At 38.4% G+C, this 27,237-nt stretch overlaps 1 protein-coding gene across 2 annotated transcripts in view; it reads left to right on the top strand.

Moving 5' to 3' along the window:
- Nucleotides 1–27,237, top strand: part of SMYD3 (SET and MYND domain containing 3) — a 380,665-nt gene that overhangs the window by 184,879 nt on the left and 168,549 nt on the right. The window contains exon 1 of one of the 2 annotated variants that reach the window (XM_054514312.1): nt 13,650–13,668. The exons of the other annotated variant lie outside the window; for it this stretch is intronic. The gene's annotated coding sequence lies outside the window, so the exon portion shown is untranslated. Of the gene's footprint in view, nt 1–13,649; nt 13,669–27,237 lie in introns of those variants that run through there. 2 annotated transcript variants of the gene reach the window in all.

Raw genomic sequence — 27,237 nt, 5'->3', positions numbered from 1 at the left:
TTCAGACTTCAGCTTTGAGCACTGGGCTTGAGTCTGAGGCTGTTGGAAAAGCAAAGTCTAGCTAATAGATATAGTGTCAGGAGGAACTGATCATGCTTCTGGGTTGTGGTCTGTAAATGACTTTTTGTTTATTTAAATTCATGGCTTAGCAGTTGGCACCTAACTTTTAAGAAGGGACCATTTATCTCCAGCCTACAAAATAAAGCTGGCCTGAAAAGGTGCAATGGAAGAGGTCAGTGCTGCTATTAGTTACATAATAAATGCTTTTTTTTCTGCCCCCAGTGAAAGACAAAAATACTGTGAGCCCACTTAAAGCAAACTTAAAGCAGGGGGACAATCCAAAGCCTAATTTTGTCAGTGACACCTGAGAAAGCTGACTGGAAATTGGAATTTCCGTTCCCCAGGAGAGCGGAACAGTTTTGAATTTTCGATGGAAAAATTAGCATTTTGTAATATTCTGGTTTAGGGGCATAGAAGTATTTCAAATTCAGTATTGTTCAAATTGACAAAAATGTTCTTGTTTTTTTTTTTCTGATTAAATGTTTACCAAATCTAATTTGATGAGATTAATATTTTCAACAGCAAACAGCTCTCTCAAGAAATGTCTTTGCTGTTTGTTATCAGGGGATTACATGGATACATCCCTCTGAGGGAAGGCCTTCCTTTTCTGCCCATTCAATTTAACTAGTTCTCTGCTCCTTCTATTGACTATCCAACTGGAGCTCTCAGCTGTTGGCTGTCCTTCTCTAGCAGCTGTTTCTGTAGTGTGTGGGTCTAGTCAAGGAAAGCCCAGAATTCATTTCCACTTTTTTAGCACCATTGATGAGATGTTTCTGGCTTCTTGAAACACTCTCAGGCACAGGGAGAGCTCTGAGGAGCTGTGTGTGTCTCTGGTGCTTTCAGAATTTGAGATCAGGAAAGCTCTTCTATTCCACTTTCTCTTTGATTCCTTTAACTCATTCCTCAAAATACTTCTGCTGCCTTATTTATTCAACCTTTTCAGGCCCCCTTGTTGCAGACTTTTTTTCTTTCACAGGCTTTTGTCTCTCTGGCAGCCTGATTTGTATTTTGTGTGCTTTTTCTCTCTGAGGATAACCCATGGGCAGTTACTGTGGTGCAAGGCCAAGGACAAGGCTGCTGTACGACAAGTGGTCTTGTTTAATGGGAAGGGATGGATCTGCAATGGCATTTGGGTGGAGGAAGCAGTGCAGACGATGTATTTCTTACAGGTGGCTCATTGTAGGCTGGGGAAGTGTGACAGCACAGGTTTGAAGGAATGCACCATACTCTTTTAGAAATGACAAAAATAATAACAGTCAGCTGAGGGGAGGCAGCTGGAGCAAGGCAGAATGGGGACACTTTACTTCCCGTTCCCTTTTACTTCACATTTTTCACATTTTACTTGTTGCTAAGAGGTTCTGTGGGGTACAGCAGGTAGAAGATGTCAGGTGTGCCTTCAGATGTTTGAGAGATGCAGTGTTACAGCATTAGTGTGAAAAGTAAAAAAGCTATTGGCACTTCTGCAAGAAATGGAGGGAAAAAATATTGCTGCCACTATTCAGCAATGCTAAAAAATAGTAAACAATTTTTGTGAAGGTGTGCTGCAGAAAAACACAGAGGATAGCTTTGGAAAACAATCTGCTGCAAAAATATATCACATAGGAAGTAATTTTCCTACTATAAATGAGGTCTTGTTTCATCATTTATCCTCTGACCTTCATTTTTCTATGAACTTTCCAAACCCTATCTAAGATAAGGCACTTCCAAAACTCTCTGCTAGACTCATCTTTTCTTATCTTCTTTTAAAATCTATCTTTTAAAATCTACACCTGTGTGGCTTTTAGCTTAATGTTCCATTTGGACTGTTTATTAGCAAATGACCAGACAGGAATGCTATCCTGTCCTGGTCTTGCTAGAATAAGAAGTCAGGTTGTTCAGTCCTGCTGCACCAGAACATTATCTTGCTGGTTTTGAAGCCCATTTCTGGGCCTGTTCTGGTTGAAGGACTCTTTCCAATGTGGTTGGCATTGTCCATAGTATTTCAGAGGAGGAGCTCTCAAAGGGGCATTTACAAGGAAAATTAATCTTCCTTTACTCTTCTGAATATACATCACCTGATGTGTTTACTCTTTTCATGGCTGATGATTTGCAGACATCCCATATTCTACAAATATACTTGTCCCTACATAGTTCCTCCATCTGACAGCCTCACAGTTTATAGCAGAAAGTCTTGTTATTAGGCCCAAAGCTTCTGACCTTGCACATGCCTATTCAATTTCATCCCATTTCTATTACCCTTCCAGATAATCCAGCCCCTGCTATGTGAACCTCAATCCTCCCTCAAGACATTCAGGTCTCAGGGAATTTATTTGTTCACTTTTAGATTTTTGTTCCAGCCATTAATGCTAGTATTAAGTGAGATTGGCCTCAACCCCAGTCTTCAAGGGGTTTTTCATTATTAACCTGCTTGAAGTGTAACAGTTCCCTTCCTGCCACATGCTCCTCTAACAGGCTGTAGCTAAGGGGAGGGGAAACCCTGCCCTGGCCCCTGTGACCCCAAAAGCAGATGCCTGTGGGGCACAGGGCAGGCTGCTCTTTCCCAAAGCCTGTGGAGGAGAGGCTGCTGGAGCAGAGCTGACAAGTTCACATGCTGAGTTCTGCCTCTGCAGCCAGGAGAGGCAGAGACACAGACAACCTTTGGGGATGGCAGAGATATATGAAAGGGCACCAAGAAAGGCCTTGGAGAATTTGCTTTGACCCAGCAAATGAGCAGGTATAGCTCAGCTGAAAGCCTGTCTGGGGGAAAGGGCCTGCCCTGCAAGGGCACAGAGGTTGGAGGAAGGGATTCATTTGCAGTCCCTCTTGCTTTCACTCTTTTACCCAGCAGAGAGAACAGATATTTCTTCTGTTAACAGTGTTTACTGCTCCAGCTGGCATCCTAACAATACTGACTTTCCAAGATGCTGAGGTACTCAACTCAGGCAATAGATCTCAGCACTTAATCCCAAAACCTCATGTTGATTTGAGGTCTGCTAGAGTTACAAAAGAATTAAAAGATAAAGAAAAAATAGAAAGCTGAGAAGTAACTTTCCTTTCACTAGACAGTACAACATAAGGCATTGTACTTAATCTGATTTAAAGGTGTTTTAACAACACAGAACTTACATAGCCTTGCAGTGCCAAATGTGTGAGTTAATGGGTTGAATTTGTTAATTTATTAATGATTGCACACATTTTGTCATTTAGAAGAATAAATTACTCAGTATAACATTACACACTAATGGTACTATTTTCTGTGTGGTCAGAAATGATGTAGAGAGACAGTATGCTAAACACCACGTTTCAGGGGCAATAATTGTTATGAGTAAAGTGTATTTTCTTTTGTTACAACACTCATGAACTTGTCAAAGTTGAGATACCATGCTGATGCCTGTGCTGATACTTACCACTTTGCATGTTCACAGCCCTGTACAAACACTAATGAACCAATGTAAACAGTCATTTTCATAATGTGGCTTAATATAATAAGGCATTGTGAACCTCGCTTTGCCTCTGTATGCACAAGGGATTGTAATTTACACTCCTTTCCATGTGCAGTGAAGGCTATACCCGTCACAATCTGCCCTCTCACAATCATCCTTTTCCTGTGCAGTTCCCACTGAAGGGGGGAACGGGGCTCCAAAGAGCCTGGGCCATAATTTGTTTGGCTCTCTTCCAGCTTTCTAGATGGTGCCAGTTTGCTCCAGGCTTCCTCTGTGCTATATCATTGCAAATCCCTTTTTGAGGGGTGTTGTTTTCCCCACATCTGGAATTACCTCTCTCATTGCACTGCCCGGAGAAAAAAGCCCACCTACGTTTCTAGTGTGTATCTGCTACATTGTCTTACACATTTGTCAGCAAGAAAGCACTGCCTGCCTTGTCCTTTTTTTTTTTTAAATTTTACAGTGTTAGATACCCTTTTGCTTCAAGCTAGAAGTATGTGCATCTATTTTGGCAGCATGGTCTCAAAGAGCTCTATTTGAGATATTAAGTGCATGCTCTCAGGACTTGAGCCGGCCAGAGCAAGTAAATTAGCAGAATAGAATGAAGTCAAGGGAAGAACTGAAGGGCTCCAGATAGTTTAGGATTGCAGCAGAAAGCATAATATGAGAGCCAGCTCTCCCAGTTGTTGAAAATGTACTTGGAGAGAGCTGGGAAGAGAAGACACCAGGCTCCTAGAAGCTGCTGCTAACTCCCAGAGCAGTGACTACCAGCTGAAGTAATCTTTGTTGGTGGTATCTTTGTGTGATACCTTCCTGTCAGCAGGGAGTTACCTTTGTAGCCGAACTGGCCACATCCTGTGAAACCAGAGGGTTTATTGACTCCATGCAAGACCAGGTTCTTTTGCCTCCAGGAAGGGTTAGCTCCTTGGCCTGAAGGGTTAAGGTGAAAGGTGTGTGTGGGTTTTAATGGTGTTGTGCTGTTAGTGGACTACAGAGTTCCATGCTGGCTAGAATGTGATTAATTGAGCAGAAATAATTCAATACTCTCTCCTGCAGATTTTTGAGGGGAGACATGCACCTGACAGCTGATGCAGATAAGCATTTGCAGGTGCTTCTTAAAGGTGCATATCCTCTGTGCTTCTTGAGGAGCAAACAGGGGTTGAATTATTCGTGTTGCTCAGTGCAGATGTCTGGTTTTTAGTCTCATCATTCATCTTGGCTCAGCAAACACCTGTGTTCATACATTGCATCATAAATACTGCAAAATGAATTGTGATTTTTATATTCTTGGAATATGACTCTGACTTGCAGCCACACAGTGAGATGCACAACAGCCATGCTGTATTAGCTGTTAATTTTATACTGGAGAATGATGGTTGAACCCAGTTATTTCAGGACATGTGACATTTCTTTACTTAATGGCTCCTGTAACAGCAGAGGATTGTGCTCTGCTGGGCTAGACTCAGGCATGCCAAAAAGATGTCTGTGAAAAGACTCCCTGTAATGCTACTTAAATATATTCATTGAATGGACTACACTAGGTCCATCATGTGCTTTATCTTCTAACTTTGAAAGCATCAACTTTAAGGAGTCTCATTCATATTGAGCTGCAGTGGTGAGCTCAAAAACTGAATGTAGGGTCAGACTAGAACTTCATAGGTCAGAGGTACAAAACCTAGAGAAAAACCTAAGTTATTCTTATTTTTCTTGGGAAGAAGGGTAAAGAAAGTCTCCAGATCTACTTGGATGAATAACCACTTTCAAAATAGATCTTAAGAAGTGGACAAAAAGCCTACAGCAAATGAAAACAATCTCTTTATTGTTGCAGTTAGGAAAAATAAGGATAAAATTAAATTGTGGCATTGGCTTAAATCTTGCAAAGTAGGTGAAATGAGTAGTATCTTATCTATAATAACTGCTCATCAGTCTTAAGAAATTGGCTGGTCAAGTCACTAGAATAAAAAGACTCTAGAATAACTTAAGTTGGAAGAGATCTCCAAGAGGTCATCTAGTACAGCTCAAAACAGATCTGATTAGATCAGGTTTCTGTGTCAGGGCTGTGCCCACTCACATCTTGACCACCTCCAAGGAGGGAGATCTGCAACTCCTCTGGGCAAGCTGTTTCAATATTTAACCACCTTGTCTTAAAAAAACTCGATCAACAGAACTGTATTGCAGTGGCTCGGGACAGATAACAAGAACTACTTATGGGGTGTGAGCCACCATTCCCAGAGATTTCCATCAGTCTGGAAATGACTGACCAGCTGTGTTCTGCTAAGCCATACCATCAACCACCACCACCAGCCACTAGTGACAGGCTGACAAAAAAAGGTAAATGCATTCTTGGAAGTTATTGGCTGGGGAATTTCCAGAGGTGGTTTTTAAATGTACTTCAACTCTTGCTGTGGATGAAATTGAAGTGGAGCAGGTACTGTGGGCTATGAAAATGATTAATTATGGAGAATAGGGAGGAGTAAAAGAGTTGGTTGCTCAGAGAAGTCAAATGAAGGCTTTGAAAGGCATTGTCCTGCTCTCTGTAACTTTATTTCCACTAAGCGGTAGAATGGGAAGGAATAGATGAAGACTGTTAATTAGAAAAGTGTTTTAAACAAGAATGTGGTGAGGCCTTGGAGCAGCTTTCAGAAGAAGCAGTTGTAAAAATACATGAAACAGAAACAAACCAAACTGACTTTGACATGGGGGTCTGCAAGGGCAGCCTTTTGCTCAATACACCATTTGTGTTTTTCAGGGTAGACAGTGTGCTCAGGAGTAATTTCCCTGGTGTTTCAGTACATCTGGCAGCATTTTGGTTGCTCCTGTCATGTCCTGTGATTTCCTGAGCACATGGACAGGAGTAACAGCATGTCTGCAATTGGCTTGGCTAATCCCAGGTGCTCCCCAGTGCCTGCACCTTGCATGCATGTGGAAAGGCTTGACACATCATGGAAAGGTCACAGGGAGCCCACAATAGACCAAGGAATTTGCTGATGTTTCAGTTGACTGGGCATCATCTTTGTATGTGCATTTCTGCTGAGGAAGTCTAAGATAAAAATATGTCAGCCCATAAGAGAGACATTTGTGAAAGAGAGAGAAAGATGTGTACTCAGTGTGTCCCTGTGCATTCCAGCTGAGAGTGTTTTTCCATGACTAAACAAAAACAGTAATTTCCTTAGAATAGTAGCTGATGATTTTTCAATTGTATTATTTGTTTGGCATTATTTTATGCCCTTAGAAGCAATTTAAGCCAAATTATGTAATTGAAAGCTTAGCTAGTGCTTTTTAATCCACTTAAGAGTTTTGTTTTGTGTAGCCTGTTGGCAAAGAAAACTAAATTAAAGCAAATTCCATCTAAAAGCTGGTTCTAGTATTTGTGATTATAAAGTCACGAGTTGAAATTCTCCATAGTTGCTGCATTTCTGTACTTTATATTTAACTTTAAGACTGTTATGTATTTAGCAACCATAAACAAAATAGAGTAATCTAAGAGAATTGATGGAACAGATATTTCACTGGAAAATAACAGATTAGTGTTAAATGTATGTGTAACAGTGAGAGGGCTTAGGCAGAATGCAGAAATATCAATAAACAGATAGTAAGAGGCAAGGAATGATATTTGAGTTCAAAATAAGGAAAAGAATGGACATATTAAAAGATACTTAAGAGGAAAGTATTAAGGAAGTTATCAAAAGAATAGTTTCTATTCCAGTACTTAAAATTCAAAAAGAGAGCAGGAAACATCTGTGCTGATGAGAGATGGAATGATCAATGGTTTGGAAAGGCATATGCAGCTCAAAAAGGGGATATCTGCCAGAAAATCAGCTGCTGTTTGCATGAAGGTCAGACACTGCAGTGTCTCCAAGTTTTTAGACCAAAAAAGTCTTTGAACTAGACTGATCCATAGGAGTATTTACACTGAATTCATGGAACTGCAGACGAAGTTGTATGAGCCCCCGCTCTGTTGGTTTAGATGAGGTTTTGCCTAGCAAAGCTCAGCATTACTGTATTTTGTGTCACTGGAAGTTTTTATTAATGTCCAAAGCTAAAAATAATGGTATATTTACTGCATTTCGAAAGTCACCTTTTAGCACAAGCACAGACTTTCAACCCTGCTGACCACTGAGCTTCTGAGATTATTTCTTGGGATGAATGCCTTTATCCAAAGCACCGATTTGATAAATCCATGAAAATTTTACAGCTTCTGGAACAAAACTTTCATCAATTACTTGTAGTGCATAATTGCATGTATGATCACAGTTATTATTGTGGCTGTTTCTAAGTAGTTTTTGTGCTGGTAACATGAATGAGTGTTTGATGTTTGGAGAAAGGATTGTTTTTGAAAATAAAATCTGGAGTTTTTCCATCGCCGTATCAGGAAAAGCTGAAAGCAAGGCGATCAACCATGCTACAGCTTTTATGTACCAGCTTTCATTCTGACACCTTTTCTACATGAAGGAAATAACTTCTTTATGGGGAGAGATGCAGATTATTTAAAGCTAATCAACTGAATTTGTATATTCAGTAATAATTGTTGCAAGCCACCTGAGAACTTACTCAGATTAAGTCGGATCTGTAAGAGAAATCAATGTATTACATAAAGATCTATTGGCAGGAGAAATTTCCCTGTCTAGGTTTTTGAATCTACAAAATCTACAGTCCTCGGCCCAGCAAAAATTAATGATTGTTTGAGTAAGAATTCCAAGAGTATGGAATGATTAAGAATTTTCCCCATAACTTCAAGAAATGTTAGGGTTTTTAGAAAATAAATGAAGTGCATTATTATGGTAAGTGCTGGAGTATAAAGAAACTACACCAAGTAGTTTAATTTAAGTACATTTAATTTAAAAACAATTTTTTATTTTTAATACTACTGATTCCAAAAGTCGCTAGCTTTTATATGAGCCTTTTTTTACCCATTACCAATACTTGCATAACAGTTGCCGTTCACATTTTATGGATGAAGAAAATGATGTGAATAATTTTCTTTGATTAGAAATAAAGTTCCAATTCATACCAGAACACTAACTTTTTGAATGCAAGTTCATTCAAATTTCTTTTTTAGAAACTACTTAATTCATGATTTTGTGATTATTATTTCTGAAAAATTATTTTAAGCTAAGATATAGCTCCAAAACTGAATTAAATATCTTTGAGTTCAAAGAAATATGCTTAAAAATGCTTTCTTTGAGCATCAAAAACTTGATCCAAATTTTGGGTTCAACATGCTTTTGATTAGGTCAATGTGTAATGTCTTTGAAGTTACACCTTAAATGCCTTTGAAAGCTAGAGCACTATTTTTAGGAAGTGAATAAAACCTTTTAGGCAGTAGATTTTATTAATGTGTATTTAACTTAGATTTGGCCAAGTAGATCAGTTATAGCACATATATTGGGGGGCGTGGGGCAGGATATGTTTGGGAAGCAGAAATACAGTCCTATCAGAGAAATAACATATACATTGAAGAAATATATACTAAAACAGAATTTAACATTGAAGTATTTTTATTTGTTGTCCAAAGAAATAAGTCCTTTTATCTGAGCATAGGTGGAAGAAACCAGCTCATGGGATCTCTTCTGGGCTCAAAGGAGAGTGTTAGTTTTAATAAGGAATTTTTAGTAAACCCCAAATATTGCAGATTTCTATTAGTATTACAATTAATGGCTTCAAAAAGCAAACCAAGAAAAACACCTACAGTTTTTGTGTTGTTTTCCCCTTCCTTCCAAACCCAATAAAACCAACTTTTCCTGAGGTTGGTAAAGGCTTTTCAACAGCTCTTTATAAATCATTGAGAGTATTATATTTCTCCTTCCTGGAGAAAAAATGTGCATGGTAGGATTCAAGCCAGTGGTTTTAAGTGATCCTCAGGGGCATGGCATCAGATTGCACTGTGGGTGCAATTTTACTGTCGTCATATGAAGGCAGCAACTGTTGCATCAATAGAATTTTTGGAATGGGAAATTCTTGAGGCCAAATCCTGGCCTTGTTTCTGTGGCCAGCTTGAAGTAGGACTTGTCCAAAGTGCAGGAGTGAAGAATGGGGCATAAAGTGCTATGAAAATGAAGGTCTGGCATCGTTGCAGAGCCAAACCACATGGACTTAATTGCTTGTCCTGAGTAGGAGCAGATGCAGAAGCAGTCAGCTTCAGAAGTCAGCTGCAGAAGATGCAGTCAGCTTTTTGTTGGAGAAGATGTGTAAAATTTGAAGGGTCTTGGTTCTTCCTTAAAGCAGTGCACTCTGGGTGAGAATTATTATTACAAGCAGCATGTGAGAACAGACCTGTGCAAACACTGAAGCTGGATCTCCTGGGAAATTACGTTTGCTCCCAGAGCTGACTTTAGTGGGAGGAGCTTTTCTTAGCCACTTTTCCTTCCCTCCAACTGGTTTGCAAGTTCAGATTTTTCAAGATTCTTGAAGACTCAAACAGTGCTTATCACTCCCTATCACCAGGGTGGCAGACCTGTGTGTCTGAGCCACCCAGAGCCTTCACTGTCACTTGCTGTCACTTTTCTTGGGGTTTCCCAGGGCTCACTCATGTAGGAGCAGGCACTGGCGTCACCCTGTGCCCCTGGAGCCATGGCAGCACGAGGCCTTGGGAAGCTGTTTGCCCAGGTTTGGTGTTGGGGACAGACTTGTCTCAGGGCAGCAAGGCTGAGCTCCTCAAGGCACATTTCCATTTCTCATGCTAAAATGTGTTTCTGAATACTAATTACCATTTACAAATATTTTAATGTCTGCTTAGGAACTTAGCTCAAGGGGAGAAGAAAAATTATGGTAATAGTTTCAAAAGACCATAAAGGCCACATTTTTTAGCAAAGCATTTGGCTTGCTTTACATTAAACATGCCCTCAAGTTCCATATTTCTTTTTAATATATTACTCCTACATCATCTCTTCCTCCACAGTGATTTTCCCTTGCTGCAAAACATCCACTCAGCTTTCCTTAACCTAAACAGAGCTGTCAATCCTAAAGTTTAAATTGGCATCATCCTTTCCCAGCCCCAGCTGCCCTTGGCTTTCAAGTTTTTGTCAGTGTGATCAAAGTATAGTGCTCTTGCACCGACATATTTTAAAATCTTTACTGGGTTTGTTTCTTTTGGATAGTACCCAGTGTATCACAATGGTCAGAATTGTTTCTGGCATCCATGGAGATAATTATAGCATGTCATAATGTTGTGAATAGTGTATTGTATTAATATCCTTACATCACATGGGGAATTAAAGATATGAAAAGTAACTGTTCCTGGTAGTCAGGAATCTAAAGGTTGTTTTTCTATACTCTCTAGCATGGTTGATTAACAAACTTGGCTTAAAAGAAGAAAATGCCTATGAAACTGTTCTGAATTCATTTTGACTGTGCACAAGACCTGTTTCAAATTTTGAGCTGAGATGAATTCAACAAAGGTTATGGTGTGACCAGTGGCAAAATTATTAGAGAGAATTTATTGCCATCTTTAAGGCTCCACTGTTTCTTCTGCCTTCATCCCTGATGTTATTTATTTATTTATTTATCTTCCCAAAATAAATATTTTGGTTTTGACAAGTTTTATTGTTCAAATTTGTATTTTATTTTAAATTTTCAAAGCAAAAGACATCATTGTCCTGGTGGATTGTAATAGATTATACCTTTAAATGAACTTGTCAGACGTCTCTGTTATGGAAGCTGCCAGGACCCCAATATGAATTTAGAATTTGGACATCATGTATATGTACTAAAAGCATGAATTTGATATGGTATGGATTATGTACTTTAAAAATTGTCATATTTGTATACCTTTTATGATTTAAGGGATAAATAGCATGTATTTGGTATAATAATGTCAAAGATGCTGCATACCAAAGAGTATTCAGACAATTTCCTGCAAAACTAGGGTTTGAATTAGCAAGCTGTTGACTCTATTACCTTCAAACCTTTGTGTCTCCACGTACCACAGTGACGGTGTTTTTCTATAAAAATATGCAGTGTCTGACAGTAATACATACCGAAAACTGTTTAATCAAAATATTTTATCAATTAAACATGGGTTGTTCCCATATTGAACTTCTTGTTTGAAATTTCTATTGCAAAGAACCCTAAAATCAAGAATTGATCTAATTTTATGCACTAACAATAAAGGAAGTTGGAGTAGATGATGTCCAAAGGCTCTTTCTAGCCAATAGTTCTATCATTGTTTGATTAAAGATACTGCTATTGATAACTTGCAACCTTGCCATTTTGTCACCTTTGATAGAGAGATAGTAAGAGATGATTATTGTTTAATAGATGTTTATAGTTTTCAGAAGAAGAAAAGTTTTTAGAAGAAAAATGAGGCCAAGACATAGCAATGTCAGATGCAGTAACAGGCCTATTCTTATTCAGCTCTCAGTGAGTGTGTACAGGCCTTAGTGTAGTTTGCTAATAAATTAATTTAAGTTGTGAAATTCTGTGTGAGATAAACAATATTGGTTCATGGCTCCTGTGAAGTTGGTCTGGAAAACAAATATGGTGGAGACAGTATCCCATAAAGAGCTTGTGTCCCATGTCCCAGCTGCTTGTTTTAGGTCGGACGGAAGCAATTCTGAGAGTCAGAGCAAGCAAGATTTAGTTTTGGCACTTTTCCCTTCACCTTGGGGACAGTGATGTTCAAGTCATAAAGTGCTTTTGTTGAGACTGAGCTTTCCTCTTACATAATCAATATTCCAGCTGGAGTTCTAATTTTTTTTTCCCTGGATCCTTGAGTTCCCTCCATTCTTTCATCTAACTCTGCTCTTCAAAAAAGGGATGATCTTCAAGCCACCTAAATTATATCCACTCTCCTATGTAGATAGTTTATTGTGCTGTGAAGTAACTCTCTGTTTGTTTGATTTGTTTTGCAGGTAAGTAGCACAAGCACCCAATAGTCAACAATTTATGGTAAGTATACTTTGTAATTAGGAAAACTAAAATTGAATTCCTGTTTTTTTTTCTTTAAAGGGAATAAACGAAGTAGGGGGTTAGTCATACAATAACATTTGTTTCAGATGGTAGTCAGAATGTTTGCAGATGTCATTGGGTTTACATTTTTCTCCTCAAAGTGTTATTCATCTGTTGCAGGAAGAAATAAATATAAGTACTCAAGGCAATATTTCAAGGAAGTTGAGCAAACAATATTTACTTTAAACACAATAAACAAATGAGGGTTTCTTTTTTATTCTCAACTCCTTTCAGTTATAGTAATCTTAGAAGTATTTTAACTGAATGGAAATCTCACAAAATGCTGTGTGTAAACCTTGGTGTCCCTATAACTTTTTTACTGCAGGATGACTTAGACTCTTCTGCTTATCCAGTCTTTGACTTAACAGTTAACGAAAATATTATTAACACTGAGTTATTATCTATCTAGTATAGTTAATAGTTCTCAGTGTACTTTCTAAAATATGTCATCTTTCTGCCCCTTCAGCTGGGGAAATGATCACAGAATGGTTGCAAGGGACTTCTGGAGATCATATAGTCCAAGCCAAGAGTGGTGAAGAGGCCCTATTAGAAGCATATGGTGAAAAGAAAGATCCTGGGCCACTATCAGGGCTCTGACAGGGCTTGCCATCCTCTGTGGTGCACAGTTGTTATAAAATAAATCTGTTTTTTCTAGTATACATCACTGCTCCCATTAATTTAACATCTTAGTATGGTACTCAGTTGCTACCCAAGCAAACTTTAAAATGTTAATTTTTAGCTTTTTTAACTTCCCAGCCTCTCTAGAGGAAGTTGTTATACTGTTAAAATACTGTGAAAGGTGTTACAGCTTTGCACTGCAGTGTTGGGAATTTACTAAGTGTACATGGCACATTTTTTCTTGTGACAAGACTGATGGCTCTCAACACTTGACACTGATGCTGTTTTAGCATTTGATCCTCTTAGAAAGTGATTGTGTTTTCCTCCCTGTAGTTTTTACTTCTTAGAACATTTTTCTCCTTACTGCTCAACTCCATAGAATTCTTATTTGGTGGGGCTTCTTTTTGTTTGTTTATTTTTATTTTTGTTTTTGTTTGTTTGTTTGTTTGTTTTTGTTTTTAATAACATTTGTTCCTTTCTTCCCTTCACAGGTACCTTTTTTTTTGTCTCGTGGACAATTTTATTTTGAATTCAGATGGTTCTCTTCAACTGATTACACAACTCACTCATCCTTAGTCATAGAGGATTTTTCTTTCAACTTTACTCTACATTGACAACACCTGTAAGTTTATGATCTAGTCTACATTTATTTTAAAATCTAGTAGTTCAGTTATGTTTATTATACCTGTGCCCCAATTATGTGATCTTCTTTGACTATGCTTTCTCTTTTTCCCATGGCATCTTCTCCAGAAGTTTACTTGTGCTGCCTGCTTTCTGTCATCTTTTGTAAACTCTTCTGCCAGAGGATTATTGCTCTACAACAACTATCACTTTTTTCACTTTTTTCCCTGAGATTTTTTTTAATGCATGTTTGTACATGCACATACAAAAGTGTGGTAGATGTGAAGTCACATTTAAACAGAAACAAAATACGTGGCACTAAAATTGTCAAGACCCAATACTGAACATGGAGTTACATATTCTTTGCAGATGTCAACTCTGAATTTCTTCTGTCCTTTGAAACACTATTATCACCTTGCCATACCTATTTTATCTCCTACATGCTAAGTTGGTTACATTGTTATGTTTCCATAAATTTAATTTTTTGCAGGTGGGTTACAGGGCTGGCATATATAAATAGGAAGGACAAATGGATGCTTTTCATTTGTGTTTTCATTTATTCTGTCTGCTCAGAAGTGAGGAGGTGACTCATAGTTCTTCCTGGCAGACTCAGCTCATGGTTCCACTTCAGGAAAGGATTTCAAGAGGTGATTTCCTAGCTCTGGTACCTCATGTTAGGCCTGGAATTCTGAAAATCTGAAAGGACCTGCTGAGTAGGATTTGAATATCCCAATTCAAACTACCAACAGTTTTTTTTTTTTTTTGATGAAAAATTACCTCTGAACAGCAGAAGTACAAAAAAAAACCCTAGCCCTAATTGACTCTCAGTATTATGGAGTTTTTGAATATACTTTTTACAGAACTTTATATGTTCTCCTAAGATTGTACATATGTCCTAGCATATTTTTCACCTTCCAGCAGAAATGGAGTATATCACAGATGCTGCTCATACTGCTGCAACAATGAGTCTTTAGCTAAAGTGAGGACTGAAATGTATCACAAGACTGTCCCAAAAATATGATGCATCTCTTCAAAACAATATCCTATATTCTTAAACTGTCAAATACATTTTGTGCAATTTTTCCACAGACTGGCTATTTAGACTGAGATAAAATTAATGTTTTAAAATTTTCTTTTATGTGAGAAATTTCTTGTATCTTCAGCTGTGTTTAATTTTATTGTGGCACATGGTCTCAAAGGCAATGCTTTACATGCATGAAACTTCCTAGAAAAGTGACTAGTGAGTACACCTATGTAGTTTCTGGCAATATTTCTAGAGGTAGTTTTTTATTTGCTTTTACTTGGGAGCTGCTATGCTGAAGCAGTTGAAAATAAGTTATTTCTTCAAACAGCTGGTGAAAATTTGTGCTCTTAATTTTATTTTTTTTTACCTCGTATTCTGGATGAGCCTATTTACTAAAAAGAGCCTTAACAGAAAGATCATCTTATATTAATCTGTTGGCTGTGATTTGGGCTGGGCACTGTTGGGCATCTTGCCCAGACAAGCTTTCTGACAGTATTGGAAAGGGAAGTCTGTCCTCATTTCCACTGGCAGCAAGCTGTAGCCATGATCATTTAATGTTTCATCATAACATTTCAGGCACTGTTTCTTTGCTGTTTTTTCCTTTGGTTCCTCTTTTGCCCTTGTACTCTTAATTTTAAAACAACACCAAAAAATCTGGTGAGAAAATAGGCCTTAGCAAAATTCCTAAGAATATCATCAGCATTGTAAAAGTTTTGTAATATCCCAAACATCACTTGAAATAATGGTACTCTTCCCTTTGTCTCAGCAGTTGTACCATACTTCCCTTTTATAGGCAGTCAAGATTAGCTCTTATATTGGCTTTAGATGATAGGGATTTACTCTCATAGAGCATCAAAAACCATGGGCAATAGAAATAATTACACTGGAACCAGTGCATCTATCTAAGTAAAGCAGCTAGATTATGTATTTATTAAAATAATAATAAAATATCAGTTCATCTCAGTTTGACTCCATCTTAACCTGCACCTGTCACATTCCCCATTATGTAACTCTTTCCTTACTGTAATTCCCTCAGTGAAGGAAAGACTAAGAACAGTGGCTGTCTGAGAGAGGTGTATCTGAGACTGTCAGTTCTCAATGAGTTTCCCTGATACATTTGTGTCTTGTGGGGCTTCTAAATTTTTTATGCTAAGTGCCTTATTGGAACATGTAACATGAAAATTGAGGTGCTATCTTGAAAATGTGAAATGTATGCTCCCACTTCCACTAGGCTTTCTAAAAGCTTTGGAAAATAAATGATAGCAAAATAGATAGCTTCTTATAGCAAGAAGACAAGGCATTAATTTCTTCCACTAAAAAATGTAAAATATTTTGTGTCAGAGGATAACAACCTGAATGTTTGACTTACAAAAAAATGGAAGGAACTGACTGAAGATTTTGTAGTTCACTAGCTGTTGAAATGTAACAGTTAATTAATGCTGTTTTGGTTGTTTCCTACTATTTCTTTAGCATCCTTTAAAACAAACACCTTTTAAACTTTTTAAAATGTTGACACTTGCATCAAGCAGAAAAGAGGTTGATTGGTTTCTTGAGAGTGAAAGGATCTAAATCTGATACTGTTTGAATTTCCCAGTTTCCAGGGTGAAGGAGTGTTTATAGAACAGCACAGGTGGCAATTTCACTGCTCTATTTTGTCAGTGTGCCCCAGGAGGAAGATCAGAGAGACCACATCTGGGTTTAAGAGAGGATGTCCTCCTTTTTGTGATTTTCATCTTTTCCTGTCTGCAGGCCCTTTCCACAGTGTTGCAAATTAACACTGACTTCTGTGGTGGCTTTGATGATGTTGGGTGCTTGCCTGCAGTCTGGGCTGACACTGCCAAGATAATGTCCCTGAGCAATCAGGTGCTGATAAATCTTAGTGATGATCAAAATGAGGTTTTTTGGGACAAATTCACAATAATTGCTTGTGGAGGAATTTCTGTTCCCTGTTGCAATTTTTTTCTAAGCTTTTATTTTCTTCTATGCAATACTTTCAAGAGCAACAGCTATTTTGCTAACTTGACTTTGAAGCTGACAAGCTACAAAATAGAAACAAATTAATTGGTGTTTATGCCCCACTTGAAGCGAGGGGGTTGCCTGAGCCCTGGTTCTGCTACTTTGTGGTTCCTCTCCTCTACATCCAGATCATCCTGAATGTCGCAAGAGCAGGATCTCATCCTTCAGCTGAGCAGGGCAATCTGCTTGTGAGCAGGGATGCTGATGTCCCTGGTATGCTGGCCATGCCCAGAGTTCCATGCCCTGTAATTCAGTGAGTGACTAATATGGAAATTTGGCATATTTTTCGACAATAAAAATCACAGGATATTTTAAAGAGGGTAACAAGCCAGTTTCAGTGGAAGTGTGCCTGCTGAGATGGTAAGCTGTGATTAAGCTCAGTCTGAATATAATTTAGCTTGTTTTGGATTGAAACAATTCAGCGTATATATGCTTAAAGTCCTTGGGGGGGTTCTGTCATTGTCTAATGTATCTACAGCAAAAATTCAAATCCTATTCCTGTGATGAGCTTCCATGTGGTTATTACTGAGATATGGTCATTTGTCAAAACTTAATGGACCACAAAAATAAGTGTCTCAACAAGGACATCTATATTCATGTTTTAATTCAGCTTGGGTTGTTCCTCTGAAGCGAATTTCCCAGTCAGTCCGTTTTGGTTGAACAGCAGAACACAAAGAGGAAATCCATGCTTTTTGCTTTTGAGACTAAACTAGAGGATGTGCTCAGGGAGTCTTGAACATACACCAGGTAGAAGTGAGCTTCAGGACAAGGCATCAAAGCAACGCTGATCTGAAGTTTAAACAGGGAAACAGGAAAATCTGAAATACATACAGTGGGGATGACAGATCCTCAGCGCTAAATTTTGGTCTATAGACCCGTTCCTACGTGTCTATAATACCTGCTAATAATATACACATAGCCAGTGCTCCCGTGAGCCTTTTGGATGCTTACCACCTCATGAAGTTAAACCATCTCCATTTTGGACAAAGATACTGTGTCCACTTTTGTAATTTATACTCACATTGTTCCTGCAAAAAATTTTACCGTGCAGTGCTTAGTACTGGTAAAATACCACAGAAATGTGTGTGATTCTGCAGGTCAGAAAGTGTTAGTATGTGAGGAGTGTCAAAGCTGAGAATCATGGGAGGGATTCTTCTGCCCAGCTTTTAAATGAATTTATGAATATTTAGCACTTCTTAATCTGCAAAACAAGTTCTTGATTCTAGCCAAAAAGAAGAGAGAGGATCTTGCTTTACTGTTAGAGATGCAAGAACCTCTTCCTTCAGTTTCAGGGTGACCCTCGCTCTGGAGGGCTGTGTATTGATGTGCTGTGCCTTTTCCACACACCCTGAAGGATGAGTCCAAAGCAAAACTAACTCTTTGGGGTCAATGGTAAATAAACCTTCCCTCCTCTTCTTACTGGTCAATCCTAAGAAAAATCAGAGCAGCTGGTTGTGTTGGGGCATTGTTGCTGTGTCAGCCTTATGTTTGCTTTGGAGAATGAAGGTTTCTGTGAGTTTTAGCAATATTCTGTTCCAGACACTGTGCAAAGCTTCAGCACCTCTCCAAGTACCAGCTGAGCATGTCTGAGTTACAACACAATGATTGAGCTCATGAAATAGCTGAATGAAGTTCAGTGGTACTGAATGCTGAGGTGAGAGGTCATGAAGTGGGCTGGTGCCACAAGTACAAACCAGTGTGGCACTGTTAGAGGGGCTGTGGTGGATGAGAGAGAAAAGCTGACTGGAAAAGACAAGGGTAAAGAAGCAGAGATGACTGCCCTGGAAAAAAACATTCATAGTCAATAACAGAGTCCAACAAAGTTGTTTTTTTTTTTAATTAGTAACACTGAAGATGGATTGGAAAATTGCTCCTGGACCACTGTTATTCACATATGTGGTGAAGTTTGTAAAGACTTAATTTCAGCAGTAGTAGTTTCGTCTTATAAATAACAAACTCGAGCTGCTACACAAAGAAAGTTGCTGTTATTACCCTATTTCTGTGGGGGATAGGGAGTGAGATGCTGGAGGGGTGGCAAGAAATTACTTGTTTGAAGACACTCAGCTGACCCAAACAGATTGAGCAGCAATTCCCAGTCTCCCTGAAGTATCAGAGCAGTGCTCAGTGTGTGCAGTACATATAAACCAGCAAACACCAGTTTGTGGCTCTGTGGCACAGGATGGGGGTGCTCACCCAGCCTCTGGGAGCTGCCTTCTCAGCCTGAATAGTACCTGGATCTGGGATAGGGAGGGAGAAAACTGGGGGTGGACCTGTCCTTCTCCCAGAAGTGCCCAAGGTTATATCCAGTTGCTACCAAAAGCTGTGTGCAGTCATGCAAAATTCATATATAATCAAGGTATGTGGGTTGAATGCTTTATGTGAGCTAATGGTTTATGTGAGCTACTGTGGTGGCCAAATTTTGTTGAGTGTCAACATTGCCAGCAAGTTGTCCCTCATTATTCTGTGGGCGTTAGTAAGTTCATTTTGTGTCCTTTGATAGTGCTTATTATCTAAATTATTTTAAGTGGTTTGTGTCAGTTCAGTAAATGCTGTTTATGATTTAAAAAGCATTTTCACAGGTGCTTTACAACATTTGTATTCAAGAGGCATATGCTCCTTTTGCATATATCATATGTCTATGCAGTCACTTTCAGAAGCAGATGTTTCACCCACATACATAGCATGGATTTCTGTAAGTAGAGACTTCTCTGTCAGAGAAAACCGACATTGTTACTCCCAAATTCTTTGGTCTTGTCGTTTGGTTCCGAAGCATGCAAATTACTTCCAGGCACAAAACATCTCCAGAAAGCATTTGTAACTTTGCATGAGGAACCTAATGCAGGGGTTTCCTTCTGTCAAAGCTGCTGGGAGCTAGGTAGCGTGCATGCCCCTTGCCAGGGAAGCCTCGGGCTGCAGCTCACGGTACTCGGGCAGAGCTCACGCTCAGGCTGTCCTCATGGCACGGTGCTGGCTTATGCAATAATTACCAGGTCCACTTTCACACCTTCGGAATGCTTATTTTCCAGACTTAGAGGGAGGCCCAGCCACGTCAGGGTGGGTGTGGGAAGGGTGAAAGTGAAGCAAGGACGTGGAGAAGGCGGCTTTGCAGGGTGTCCGGGCAGCCCCTCTGGCTGTCCTGTGGCTGGCGCTCGCTGCGCTCTCGGCCCGGCGCAGCAGATGGCAATGATGTGCCACAAACGCGCCTCGGCGCGCTCGCTTCGGGCGCAGTCACGATGGCTGTGCCAGGTTCCCGAGGATGGATTGCATCCTGGCTATTACAGCTTTTTCTTTTTCTTTTTTTTTTTTTTTTTTCCCAGATTAATTTCTTCTCACTCAGTGTAAGCTGTCTTTGCTGCTGGGATAGCACGGTCTTGTTGCCGACTCTCAATATTTTGGCTTAGATTTACTTAACCAGCTCCACAGATGTCACTGGTTCTGAGTGATCTGTAGACCTCTTATGAAATGCATGCCATGATAAAGGAGGACAAGCCATGTGATTTAATGGCCCCCTCCAGACCTTAAATATTATGAATTCACTTCTATGGTAGAGTGAAAAGATGATAAGGACTTCCTACCCTATGAAGGAAGTAGGAGAGGTGAAATCTTTCACTGAAACTTCCAAATGTGTTTCTCCCACTTCCACAACCTCAGGGTCAACTGCTTTAGGTAACAGGAATTTTAATTACCTTTTATAATTTGCCAGGGACAAACAATATTTTTGTGTGATATCTACTACCTTAGTGATACCATTAACAAGCTGATCTAAGGTTTCTAATGCCTAGTTTCTATGTAAATACACAAAAATACCTGAATCTGAGAGATGCTGGGATTTTCTGGCTAGCATTTAACTATGTGAAGACTGCACTTCATTTGGTAAGAATTGTCTATAAACCAAAGTGTTCATTCTTTGGACAGACTAACCAGTAAAAACCCACCATAAATAATAATAGTAACAGTAATATCAACAAATAATAATAAATAGTTAACATGGCAATATTGCATACAGTGACAGCAATGTCTGTAAATGAAAATGTTGATTTCTCCCTTGCATTGCTGTCCATCTGTTACTTGAGGCTTTTCTATACATTCTATCAGCATAATGCCTAAGTGAATAATTTAATATAAAATCAGCATTAGAGATTTTCTGGATTCTGATACCAATTTAAAAGTTATGTGCTTATCCTGTAAAAATATTTATGAACACAATGTATGTAGGCACTGCTGCTCAGAGAAGTATTTTTTCCTCTATTGACTGTTAGGATATTTTTTCAAGGCTGTAATTTTTTTTTTTTTTGATAATGCAGCTCTATTAAAGCAATTCTGAAAGGAGGTCCAGTCACTACTAATTCCTGTGTAAATTAAGCATAATCACTCGGAGAAGAGACCCTTTATTTAGTGAGTTTAAAGCTCATTATACAATTTTGTAGGGGGAAAATTACTCTGCCTGTAAATTAGCTGCATTTCCTAATGAAATAACTTGGCAATTTTTTCAGTCTCCTTTGATAGGAATAAGAATTATAGTTGCATTGGAAAGTAAAATCATGCTATTTCTACTGGCAGTTTTTTCAATTGTATAAGAAATTATAACTGTGAACACATTTTGATTCAGATTGATCTCAACAAGTAACAAAAGCATCTTTTGTCATGGTGTTTTCTTATCTCTTTCCTACCTCTTTTATTACAGCCTAAAGTCAGCTCCATCAGCCTTACTCCTGGTTTATGATGACACAAATTCTCTTGGGATATGTGGCTTTCTCAAGCAATAAAACATCATTATGCTGCTCATTTCTGAGGACACACTATTTCCCGTGTGAGTTGTGTTTCAAGGGACAAGCCAGCAGAGCTCACCATGTTAATTTTCCCAAAAAACGAGGCTTTCATCCTCCCATCAGGCTTGCAAAGGCGAGCGCATTTACCATAGGTGTCTGTGCTTGTCTTGTTCTACCCTGACGCTTGTAGATGGCAGCAATTTGATGGCATTTTAAGTGCTTTGGCTGCAGCTACCAGCAACAGGAGTGGTGGAAGACAAAATAATTGTTCTTGAGCTGGCTGTCCTCTCGCAAGCGGCAGCAGCCTCAGTGCACATTAGCAAGCCAGGCTGGTGCCTGTGGCTCTGCGGTGCGTGCACAGCCATCCGCTGAGCCAGGTGTCGTGACAGAGGTACACAGACCTGCTGTAAAACTGAAAATCATTGTAAGAGGGCCTAAAAGAACTACTTTTTACTTTTTTCTGAAATTGGTTTTGCTTTGTAATATAGATATTAACCATACGTACTGATAGGGTGTGGTTGGAAGTAGGTTGAAAGTACTTTACTTTCATGCAGAAAAAGTATAAATTCAGGGGAGCATGGATTTGTATCCTCAGGGCTTCTTTTTTCTCTTCTGGCTTTGGCCAGTTTTCAGCTGTATAAAATAAAGGTTTAAGAATAGTTTGGCTTTAAAAAATAACATTCAGACTGTCCATAAAGAAGTATTCAGAAAGGTCATCTCAATGTGTGGGTGCTTTCTTCATTTCTTCACACAACAACTCTGTTTGTTTTATGATAACAGGAAGAAGCAAGTTCTTTGAAGTCTTTTTCAGTGTATTAAAATTAGTGAAAGATTAAATGGGGTTTTGTTACATTTGATCATTATGAAACTTCGAATTGGTGTGAACAATATTTCTTCACCAGTTACGACCTGGTACTGAAATTCTGCAGCTGGACAGTGGTTTTGGGTCAATAACTGGTTTCAGAGTTGCTTGCAGTCCAGCACAGAAAAGCAAAGCCATTTCCCAAATACTGTTTCCTCTGGTTTTTGTGTAGATTCCTCTTAAACATAGGGATGTGCATGCTTGTCAAACAGGCCAGCGTAGTGAAAAATCCTATTTCTATTTTGGATGGAATGAGAATGTAGCTCCCTGAAGTTAGTGTACATAAGTCTGAATTGCCAATACTTTTGGGTTTGCACACTACTACTGATTTTCAGTGCTTCTCAGTAGATGCTCATCACTTCTTAAAGGTGACGTATTTCTGCTTAGCATTTTCAGCATCTGAAGACAGACCCCTGAGAGAGTCACAATACTAAAATTCATTCTCTTTGCAAATGTGAAAACAATATAGTGTGAATTTCCTAGGGCAGACATTCCTGTGGAAAAAAAAATACTTATTTTTGATGAAATTAATTTTTTTGTTTTATTTAATACTTGACATATTTTATATCTATAAACTGGTTGTTTATATCCATAAGATTGGTTGTTGCACAGAAACCAATAAATAGCATAGAAAAACCTGAAGGATAAAGGAAATGAAAAATAAGCAAATTTGAGGTGAAAGGTGCATTACTCCATTGCTATTCTGATAATTAGAGAGAAAAAATTAATAGTTGCCAGAAAGTATTTTAAACATGAGAATCTCTTATTAGGTTCTTCAAGACTGTAATTAATCACTTGCAGCCACATATGTTCTTTGCATAGTGGTGTGCAGCAGTAGCATTTCATTAAAATTCAATTCAATAATAACAGGTCACTCAGGATGTCATTTCCTCTGGGGAAGGTTGGGAAGCTGAATGCTGGCTGCTTCACCCCTCATGTGCTGTGCCAGTGCACTGAGTTGAGTAGAGGAGAGTGCAAGTTGAGCACAGCAGAAAGCCCCTTGCTCTGGGTGGAAATGCTCATGTGAGCCCTGGGAGCAGAGGGATGGGCACAGGGCTGGCAAACACGTAACAGGGCAGCAGATGGACAGTGTGCCAGGGAGCACAGGCACAGAGCTCTGATAAAGACACTGCAAGTCACAGTCAAATTCCTACCTAGAGGAAGTACCACGGTTAAAAAGAAATAATTCATAATAATATAAAATAAATGCAAGTGATATATTGTCCTAGTGACAGAGTTTTTTTGACTTAAACAATTTTATTTTTTTTTTTAGCCACAGTCATGGATTATATACTCATAGCTCCTGTGCTGCCTTCCTGCCTTAACTAGCTGGCAGTGCAATTAAGATAAAGATGGGTGGACAAGTGGTTGGAGGTGCTCTGATTGTCACTTAGTTTTATTAATCCCTTAGGGAACAAGATATCAGAGGGACAGATTTTGTCTAGTACATTCCATGTTCCTTTTGAGGGACAGGATGAAACATAAGCAAGAGTAAGAAGGTACCTTTGGTGCCCAGTGGGATTTGGGAACTGAGAAACCTTTTGATAATAGACAGTTCTCTGCAGGTATCACTGTTTTCCTGAGTGAGTCCTTGCAGACTGTTGGGAACCATGTTACCAGTTAATCATTCCATCCTCCCAGCATGCAGGGTGCTCCCTTATGAAGCATGGAGAGAGTATAAACAATTTTCCCATGCAGCTGAAGGAACCTGAAGCCCCATCCTGCACCATCTTCTGCTTGTGACTCACATTCCTTTTGAAATGTATCTCACTGGCATTACAAGAAAACACATTAGGCTCCTGGAATTGTTCTTGGGGTCAATGAAGAGCAACATAAGTTGTATAGTTGCACCCTATTGTTTTAGATTTTACTTCAAGAAGATTTTTTTGCAATTAGATTGTTGTTGAAGTCAACAAAGTACAAACATAGGGAGCAGAGAGGTTTTGAAAGGGAGGGCACCTGCCAGTAGCTGCCTGAGGATTCTTTCTAATCCTAAATATGATTTAATGCTCTGTGAAAAGAATTAAGAATCCCATTTTACACTGAAGCATGCTGTTAATGTGCATATAAAAACCTCAGCAATTTTTTTGACAGTTATGAATTTACAGCTGCTGGTGGTGAATTTTTTTTAAAAGACTGCTTTCCTTTACCCAATTCTTTGCAGACCATTGTCATAGTTTGCTATTAGCCAAGGCAGAACCTCATTTAGCAGAAATGCATAGGTCTTCAATTTCACTGTATACATCAGGAAAAAAGAAAATCAATGTGAAGCCTGGACTTACTCTGCTGATGCCAGAGATGACTATCTGTAGCATGCAGAAAGAAACCCAGGCTCAGATTAGGCTTTCTTTAACCTTTGGATGTTAAAAATGACAGAAAGAGGCTACGGCTGCTGAGAGTTCTTGTGACTATTATCCTCTGGTCAAATTTGGTGTTAATCCTAGAGACTGTCAGTATATGTACCAAATATTTCAAGTACTCAGTATTAATTTAGTATTAATTTATATTTATTATAATAATTTATATTAATTGATGGGAGGATGAGTATTAAGAAGCAATTTGTGCATTTGAAGTTTTGTGTTTGCATTGAATATCCATTGTGTGTTTGTATGCAGATGATTGCCACACAATATATGCATATACATATATATATGCATACATAACTATATGTGTGTGCATATATACATATACACACACAAATATCTGTATAAATACACATAGATGCTCCTTTTTGTCTATGTACATGTGCCTGACCTTCCAGTCTATTTATAAATAAGAACATGGGTCTGAATGACTCTTTAAATTGAATATTTGCAGTTCTTTTTGTGCATCTAGACATCTTTTTGTGTGTCTAAATATCAAGAATATAAAGGGGTGAAGATAAGTTTTATTTTCAAACAAGAATTTGGAAAAAAAACCAGCCAACTGCCAGATTGCAGAGTCCAGACTTCACAAGAGGGGTCTCTGTGTGTAGAGTTTCTGTTAAATTGACAGTCACTGAGAAGATTCCTTATAAATTGTGTTCTTTAGACTTGACTAAAAACCCCTCAAGGGTTTTGTCATGAACTTTTGGAAAATGTGAAAGTTATTGTTCTGTTGGATCTAAAATAGACCTATTTTCCCCTTTTTTATTACACTTGCCATGATATCCTTTACAGAAATATCTTTGAAATAACGTCTCAGATGTGTGTTGGCCAAGAAAAAAAAAATATGGTAAAGAGAATATTTACTCAAATGTTAAAGAAAGATCGGAAACTTTTAAGAAAATGGGAAGGTATAATTTGTAGCAACTCTGCTTTTGAAACTGGAAGGATTTCCTTGAATAATTTTTTTCTATCCCTGCTGAAGCTGCTATTCTGGCCTGTGGAAAATGACACTGACTGGTCTTGACATGATAGGATGGAGACATTCTTTATGACTCTACACTAAGAAGAAGTTGGAGCTTTCCAATTATTTCTATCCGCTGTTATATTTGTAACATTATTTCCGGCAGTTATGTTTCATGGTGTGTTTGTGGGATCAGGGTCTGCAAATCTCGTGTACTAGTCTTTTCTGAATTATTTTATTTATAGTTGTTACTTTTTAATTCTGAAACATTACCAACATCTGCCAGTAGACTCTGCAAAGTAACTGAATTCAGTAATTAATTTCAAGGGAATGTTGAGCTATTCCTTGCGCAAACTCATTCTCTGGTTCTGGCTTTGCAGAGACATGAATTCAGTAAATTTGAGTGGTGAACTTGCTTTAATTTCCAGATATGCACAAATGTGCATAATTCAGCTTGGGAATCCATCTCTGGCTTGGATCTTGGGAGGTGCTGGTTCTGAATTTTTTCCTGACAGCTGACCCTGATTCATTCATCTGATCTCTTTGAAGTACCTTGGGATGCCTGGAAAATGTGTGTATATCATCGTTGTCTTCCTATGTAAAATTGTCCCCTGAAGATGCTGTAGTTTGACATAGTGCCTTAGATTTTAACATGTTTGAGATAAATTCCTCATTTTAACTTACTCCATTGCTCATGTTTCTTTTGGAAAAGGAAAAAAAATGATTTTGGAAGGCAAACTTCTTTTAGAAATTTTATTGTATTATCTTTTTAATTTCTTTTTAAAGGTCATTTTTCTAAGGATCTTCTTAGAGATTCTAAGATATTTTCTCATTCCTTCTAAAATACAGGATCTGTATGAAATGAACCCCATGATAAGCCAGAGTATTACTTTATATTAAGTCTACAATATGTATGATGGACAAAAGAAATGGAAAGACCTGCGGCATATGCTGTGTCAGGTATTCTTCTGTACTTAATGATCTATGGTCTTTTCCCAAAGATGGCTATTAAACCTTATATAGGTGAGCTAGTTCTAAATTCTAAATTTAATCTAATTCTAATTTTAAAATTAATTCTAAAGATGAGCTACTCTTAATTTAAATATAGTGGTTTACATTTACATAGCAAATATTTTTCTAATTTTAATTAATTAATCAGCCTTAGAATTAGAGGAGTTGCTTTTTTTTTTTTTTTTGTTAGCTAATTAGATGTAATATCACTTTATCTATCTCCATTGCATTTAATCAGCTTTCTCTGGCCAGATAGCACTCTTAATTCAGTTATTTCACTTCCAAACTATAATTGTGTTTGTATATTGTTGGCATTTATAGTAATGCTTGGTCTTGCTTCTTTGCATGAGCCTCAGCATTTCCCCATAAGCCTCCAAATGGATTTTGATTCCTGTGGTGGTAAGAGTGGCAGAAACTGCTGCAGTAATGTGTACAGCAGTTTTATAATAGTGTACATGAGGACAAAATATATCATGGAGCAGGCTGCTGCTGCTGGGGACTGGATCTGTTGAAAAGACTTGTTCATGTACATGTTTTCACTCTCGATTTCTGAGCTTGACA

This window comes from Molothrus ater, chromosome 3 (genome assembly GCF_012460135.2).
Source record: "Molothrus ater isolate BHLD 08-10-18 breed brown headed cowbird chromosome 3, BPBGC_Mater_1.1, whole genome shotgun sequence".
NCBI classification, from domain to species: Eukaryota; Metazoa; Chordata; class Aves; order Passeriformes; family Icteridae; genus Molothrus; species Molothrus ater.
The sequence above is the reverse complement of the archived record's forward strand: the minus strand, read 5'-3'. Positions and strand labels throughout refer to the sequence as shown.